The sequence below is a fragment of the Passer domesticus genome, chromosome 1 (genome assembly GCF_036417665.1).
Source record: "Passer domesticus isolate bPasDom1 chromosome 1, bPasDom1.hap1, whole genome shotgun sequence".
NCBI lineage: Eukaryota > Metazoa > Chordata > Aves > Passeriformes > Passeridae > Passer > Passer domesticus.
In genome coordinates, this window is record NC_087474.1 from 128,805,522 (window position 1) to 128,813,189 (window position 7,668).

General features: G+C 45.0%; 1 protein-coding gene across 6 annotated transcripts in view; it reads right to left on the bottom strand.

The window, feature by feature from the left end:
- Window positions 1–6,623, bottom strand: part of EYA1 (EYA transcriptional coactivator and phosphatase 1) — a 159,206-nt gene extending 152,583 nt beyond the window's left edge. For 3 of the 6 annotated variants that reach the window (XM_064389060.1, XM_064389041.1, XM_064389045.1), the window contains exon 1: window positions 6,473–6,623. The gene's annotated coding sequence lies outside the window, so the exon portion shown is untranslated. The remainder of the gene's footprint in view (window positions 1–6,472) is intronic. The other 3 variants (XM_064389054.1, XM_064389050.1, XM_064389032.1) reach the window with 1 other exon arrangement.
- Window positions 6,624–7,668: the final 1,045 nt, after the last annotated feature.

Sequence of the window (7,668 nt, forward strand, 5' to 3'; positions counted from 1 at the left end):
TTGTCTCATAACGTCCTTGAGCAGCTCTTCACCACTCTCCTTGCTATTCACCTCAAGAGGAAGAAACCTCCAAAAATTATTCTGCCTGATTTGCACACTTATTGAGACCTTTGGAGAGTGGAGTGGAGTGAGGATAACAGAACAGTCCTACCTGAAGAAACAAACAAAGGCAAAAGATATTGGCATGTTTTTATGGGAATCTCCTGGTTGCTAATTTCAGCAAGTTCAGAAGAGCTCTCTGGTCTCCCAGCATTGTAAGACATGGTCAAATACAAAGAAAACTCTCTTGAGGTGGAGACAGAAGCCTGACAATGTAGTTTTCAAAAGTTAGAAGGGTAATAAGACTGGAGAACTGGAAAAAAATGAAGTAAATAACTTGCCATTGCTTTTACAAGATCTAAACCTGAAATATAACTGTTTCAAAAACTGTCTTCATGAAGTCTTTTAGTTGCTTCATGCATCCAATGGTCAGGAATGGTTTTGAACAGGAATTAGGAGCTGGTATGAAACCTGGTGCCTGCAATAGGCACATTTCTAAGTTCAATCTCCCTCATACAAACACCCAACAGGGTGCCTCAGTCAGGAAGCTCCACAAAAGGCTAAAGTGGGAGACATAGCCATACAAAAATTTAAAGCAATAATGTTATTCTAAAAGCAGAGCTCTCCAAACATAGCAAAAGATCATATTTTTCATTGAATACTAAATGCACACAAAAGCCAAGCTGTAGAACAATGTTAAAATTATACTGGTTACTTGCTTGCCAGAATTTCTTTTCTAAATTACTTGCAAAATTAATACTACATTTAAACTTTCCAGTGGGATCAACTTTATTTGTATCTGAAAAGTAGGTTGAAACTGTTCAGCAGAAAAACACACTAACAGTTTAGGACAGGAAATAAAGAATATTCTTAAGGTGAAAACATAAAAAATTTGCTTTTAAAAATTAATAAAATTACATTTTACAAGGCGAACTTTGCCTCTAATAAGGATTAAACAGCTTTCCTCTTAGCATTCCATAGGATTTTTATCATCAAAAAGTTAGAATTTTCCTGGTTTTATTCATGTATCATTAACAAAGAACAAAACCAATGCAACAGCCAATTCCTTTGTCATCGTGTCTTTGAGCAATAGATCTGTTTTCTGCTTGCTATGTGTCAAACAGACTACAAAAGGTGGGGGGGGGGGGGGATGAACAGATTAACACTTTTTGGTGAAGTGTCATAGTTAATAAGGAATATGAAATAGGTACATGAAAAATGTTGAGCTACAAATCATAACTTGCAACTGGAACACTTACCTAGCTCAGGAAAGAAGTGTAAGATACTTTACAAACAAAGCTTTCTTTCAACCTGTGTGGTTCTGTACAATGTAGTAATTATATGTACTTTAAGAAGCCTTTCTACACCTATTATAAATTTAGATTAAAGGTAGGGCATTACTTATTATTTTACACGTGCTTTTAAAGTAGTTTGTAAAATATATGCAGTCTATAAAAGTTTGAGGTCTAACAACAAGCAACTTGTCCTGCTTCTGCATAATTCAGTGCAAACAGGTAAAAGTCTGCTAGTTATAATTAATACAGGTCACATGTAGAGGTTCTAAGGTTTACACAGAGCAATTAAAGTAATTTTCCTCTAGGTGAAATGTCTTAGTTTTATAATTTTTTTAAGTTTTAATTATTTTTTTTAAATAAATCACATAAATTTGAGTCTGAAGTTGTAACAACCTTCATTAAAACCTAGGCTTCTCCCAAGCTGGTAAAAGCATGCAAGTATACCAGCAATATTTTCAGTAGTGGATGCTGCAGCATCCCAGAGAGCAAAAATATCCACCCAGACAGATGGGTGACAAAAAGCATGGGTGCAAGGGAGTCACCCTGGCTACAGAAAGTCAACGTTCAAGCAGCAAACACAGAGACCAAAGCCTTGGCATCTCCTGGTGAGGGGGACCCAAGCGCTGGCTCAGGGCCAGCTGAGGTCCCAGTGGTTCTGTGAGAACCCAGCTGCCTCTGGGCTCCCCCTGCCCTTGGGAGCTGTGTGGTTGCCCTAGTGTGGCACAGAGCCAGGTCTCTGGTGTCTCCATGGGAGTGCCACTTGCAGATCTCACAATGGATCAACCAGCAACCCAGTGTGCATAGCAGGGACCTTCCTCACACCGCCAGCAGCAAGGCTAAGGATGCTGCTCACTTCTTTGCAATAAGGAAACTTCCCTGTCTCTTGAGGTCATCAAAATTTTCACTGGTAAGTCACAACAAGCACACACCACAAGGAGCATCTTATTTTCAATCTTTACAACAGATCAATTTCTACAAATACTTCTGCTTCTCTTCATGCAGTAGAGGTACCTACTTGCAATTGGGATGAGTTTCATAGTAAGTGCATGTAGCCTATTTTCTTCATTTGGACTAATTTCTGAGAATGGGATCTTTTTCAACCTCTATTAAGTCCAAATGAAAGAGCATGAATCGTCCTAATACTGCGAAAACCAAAAGACTGTACCCCTAAATTGTCAACTCTGTCAGTGTGAGATCCAATGGGACATTTAAAGGCACCACATCAGCGTAAGCATCTACATCCTCAGACTCTTGCCTTGGAAGGCACTGCCCAGCTCCCTGTGGGGCCATCCCTGCTGTCACTGGGTCAAGCAAGGAGGTACTGGCTGGGACCTCTCTCTTTTTTCTAGCCAGCAGTCACTCCTCATGAAATTAAACCCAACCAATACATGGTGGACAAATTTGGACAATTTGCATTGGAATATTACAGGAGAGAAGAAGAAAATTATTGTAGAAGTATTTACAGGACTCCCAATTCCTTGCAAAACAATGCTAAAACACTTTTGGTTTTTAATGCTGTTCTGTTCAACTTCATCATATATTTTGCTTGACAGATGACATCCTTCTCCTCTGATTTCTTCCAGACTATGTTTTCAAGAAAATGAATTCAGTGACTTCTCATTTTTAACATAAGAAAAACTGAAAACTTAAGGATTTTGAATCTTGATAAATAGGTTTTTCTTACACAACCACACAAAGATGCATTTTGTGGTTTTTGTCAGCAAAAAATGCACCTAGTCAAACAACAATATTTAGTTTCAGTTCTTCATGTCTCCAAACTGTATCTACCAATGAGAATGAACTTTATATACATTCAAGGAAAAACCAAAACACACAAGAGCAAAACACAGTAGAAATTAAGTAGTTAAATACATCAGTCTGTCCTCTAGGAACAGGCACACTTCTGAAGTGTTTGCTTATCCTAATAGTCTTGCAATCTTTTTCACCACCACAGCTCAAGATGAAACTTTAATGATTGTTTAATATTACTAACTATAGCAATATATTAAGTGGGAAGAACAGAAGAGACAATGGTTATTATCTACAGAACATGATTTTTACAACTATTATCAAAATAGTTTAACTTATCAAATAATGCTATAGCTATGTTTTTGTAAATAATATTTCATAATAAAGGAAAAAGTGAAGAATTTACTACACTATAATTTTGAAGAAAATATTTCACTTTCTTCTGAGAACAATATAATCTAAAATACAAAAAAAGAAAATTTTATTCACACAACACCATGCAATCCCCTTCAATATTCAGATCATAAAAAGCTCAAGCGACTGAGCTGAGTAATTAAAATTCAAAATTTTCAGGAATTAGGCCAGTTGCCTAAAGTAACAGTAGGTGTGACTCGCTATGGAAACAGTATGGGAAGGACAGAGAAACAACCTCGAGTTGGAAAAGCTTTTAAAAGCATATGAAGTACCCAGCTGTGGCCTCCTTGATTTTAAGGACTTTACACACAATTTCCGTTCTTATAAATAAAAAGAGCTTTCTCCTAGCTCACTTCATTATAAGGGGAGCTGCAGAAATGCAGACCCACCTCACAGGGTGGGAGCTCAGCTCCGCGATTTCTCCAGGCACAGCACGGGGGGCCCTGGGCAGAGTGGGGCACTGACTGCCTGCACTGCCCACGCCCCCCGCCCCTGCCCGGGGCTTCATCAGGGACAGCAGCTGCCCCAGGCTCCCCCAGGAGCTGCCCCTCTGGGTGTCACTGCCAGGCAGCCACAGCTCACTGTCACACCATCGAATCCAGGCAAACCTTTCCTGCTCCAACCTTTCCATGGTAGTTTGACCCAGATCACAGAACGCAATGGTAAATTCATATTTCACTTCCTAGCTCCATGCAGTAGGATTAGCACAATCAGACAGAGTGAGAAGATATTCTGTGTCATAAAGGAAAAAGGAAAAAAAAAAGAAGAAGAAAAAAAAAGGACTAAAAGTGTCCAGACATTTGAGAAATCATTATCTTATGATGTTTGGTATATCAGATTAAGCAGTCAAAGATAAAGAGAGCAAAAATGAGAGAAAGGAAAAAAAATCTCAAGCCTCTTAACTCAGTTTAAACTCTTAATTTTGTATCTCTCTCCCTCTCTCTGAATCTAGAAGGAAAGGTTATTTTGAGCAGTAGTATTTTTGGATTCTATAATTAAGCAATTGAATGAAAGAAACAAAAAAAAAAAAAGTAAAATTCTGAAAATGTACAGGATGCCAGAGGGCCCCAGTTTCTAGCTGTCTAGGAGAAACTCTTCAAATTACCTTTGAAGATTTTACAATTCTCCTGCCAGAGTCCATCCCTCACCTTGCCCATAGTGACAAGTTTTGCAACACAAAAAGGACAGAGCCACAAACAACAAAAAAAGAAGAGTGACTTGCTTCCTCCTTTCTCTTCCTACCCTGTTTGTGATTCACTTCACATGGGAAGATGTAGCTAATGAAGAAAATTAGTAATGAAACATCAAGCTTGGAATGAATAACACGTTATTGGTGCTGTTGGTAACCATTGGTTATGGTCACATAAGGAACCAGTGATTTCATTCTACCTAGATGGGTTGTAAATACTTTTATTGATGCTATTATAATTTCTAAAATTTTGAGGACTGGTGAACCATTCAGAAAGAGTAATCCATACATTTTAAAAGGTTGTTGAAGAGCATGCATTCTTGCATTTTACATCACACTTAAATCTACAGTAGAACGAGTTGTGTACAAGCTAGAACAAAGGTTTGGGAGGAACGTATCTAGACCAGCCTTCAGAAGATGTGCCAGCTACCTCCACGAGCTGCAGTCCTCAATTAGGGACATTTCCATACATATAGCCCTCCTGTCTCTTTCTGCTGCAGCTGGACTACCTGCTCCCTGCCTACTCCATGATCCTACAACTACCCTCATTACAGTTCATGCTTACACAGCTTTTGGCAGAGAATGAACAGCTCTAATCTGGAAATTGTTTCATAGGGACTTTCCACACACCACTCTTTTTAAAGAACTTCTGACAGCACCGAATGATCATTTTCTCTTCTTTTAACTATATATTTATTTTAAAGTATTATGGAAAGTGTGAGTCTTCAAACGCAGCAACTGTGTGGTGCTGTTGTTCATACTGCATTTTGCTGGAGCATATGTAACAATAACAGTGTTTTGCTAGTAAAAGTCAATGGGAGCCACTCTTTGCAATTTAAACACTGCTCCTACGAATCTAAAACGGGGAAAAAAAAGAGGGGGGGAACAAGGAGGGAAGCCTACTGCTATATTTTCATAATTGAAAAAAACTCTGACCTTTGATTTTGTGATAGAAAAAACTGCCAATTTGAGTATAGTCTTAAAAAACAGAGTATTTCCTGAAAAAAAAAAGCTTTATCTCCAGGATGAACACCAGAGACCAAAACCATTTCATAAGTAGCCACATCCATCCATCTCTTTGAAGGTCCTAGGTGACGGCGGGAGACATAAGAACCCCAGAAAGCGAGCTGAGGCAGGATACACCTGTGGGTGCACCCCCTCCCTGCTGCCCTTGCTCAGCGCTCTCCTGCCCGGGTGCTGGGATGCGCGAAGCGGGGAGCACCGGAGCATCCCTCCGTGCCCCGACGCGCCGGAGGCAGGCAGCCAGCGGGCTCCCGGACACCGCTGCGGTCGCGCTCGGCGGGGTCGCCGTCGGTGCCCCGGCATCGGTCTCTTTTCCCCGTCCGTCGGAGGAGGAGCTGCGCGCTCCCCGCTCCCCCGGCACCAGCCGTGCCCACCGCCGGCAGCCCCGGGGAGCGGGGCGAAGGCGGACACGCTCACACCCGGCCGAGCGCCCGCAGACCGCTGCCCTCCGGCACACAACCGCGTCCAGCAGCGCCCGGCGGCCCCGGCCGGCACGGGGGCTCCCGCGGCGCCGGGCGAGCCGCGCTCCGCCGCCCCTTCCCCTCCCCTCCCTCCCCTCGCACGCCGGGCTCCCGCGGGCTCGCCCCTCCCTCGCTCCTTCCCTCCCGCCGCCAGCCCGCTCCGCTCCGCTGCGCGCCCGCGCAACCCCCGGGGCTGAGCCGGCGCCTCCCGCCGGCCCCACGTGTCCGGCACCCCTCGGCTGCCGCCGGGGCTCGGCTCGGCCCGGCCCGGCCCGGCCCGGCCCGGCCCGGCGCGCACTTACTCCGCGGGGCCTCCGGGGCGGCGGCGCGGGCCCGGCGGCTCCCCAGGAGCGGCGCCCGGCGGTAAGTTTCGAGGAGCGCGGAGCCGCGCTTGGCGGGGAGGGGTTTCGGGGAGGCGGCGGCGAGAAAACTTCCCTGGAGCGGCTCGACCGCCTCCTCCGCCTCCTGCCGCCGCCGCCGCCTCGCCCGGCGGCAGCACCGCGCCTGCCCGGCCGCGCCGCCCGCTGCCGCCGCTGCCGGCCCGCCGTCACACACGAGAGCGCCGCTGGCCGCCCCCCACGGCCGCCCCACCAACACACGCTTTCGAATCATTATTTTCTTTTTTTTTTTTTTTTTTTTCTTTTTTTATTTCTGAGAATTAAGATGTTATTAGCGCGGGAATGATGGGCCCTGAGGAATGCCGGCTTCCTGCAGCGCTGCGGGAGGTAAGGGACGGCTGCAGGTTACACGCCCGAGCCCAGCTGGAAGCTCCGTCGCTGTCTTGGCAGCGCCGAGCCCTCAGGGTGGGCAGTCGGAAAGGTGCCGGCAGCATCCCCCGGCCCCAGGGGCCTGTCTGACACCGCTCCTCACCATGGTGGGTAAAGCCATCGCCTGAAGGCACAGAATGAGTCAAGGCGTCAAGGTCTGCATGGGAATGCTGCTCTGGGAGAAGCTGTGCTAGGCATATGGCACCTGACCCCGCGGACTTCGGACCATCCCTAAAATCCGAGCTTGTACGCATCCACCCCTCCTCATTAAGCATGAAGAGAGAAAGCATGGGTCAGATTCCATATGTCTTATGCTTCAGTTAAAAAGTTACTGCAGAACAGTGGTAGAACATCCTCTTTGCTTCCTCATCCCGGAGACATGAATTTACACCCTGCATAAGGTGTATAGCAGAGGCATCATCATAACACAGATGAAAGCCCTGCTCAGTCTGGCAACCTGGTCCAAACACTGAAGCAAGCAGAACTGCTGGAGTGTTTTTTACCTATAGCTGTAAATATGACACTGCAGTCCAGGCCTTCTCCTCCTCCCTTACTTCTTCCTTAATCCAGAAAAGAAGAAAAAAAAAAAGTTGCCACTGCTTCAAGTTCTTCCATTCCACTTCTTTGTCTTCAGTACATACTCTTCCACTGTTTTCTTTTCCCAGCTCTCTTGGTGTGCTTTTATGCCAGTTTCAGAAGGTAAAAAACCTATCTCTACCTTGAAAGAAATT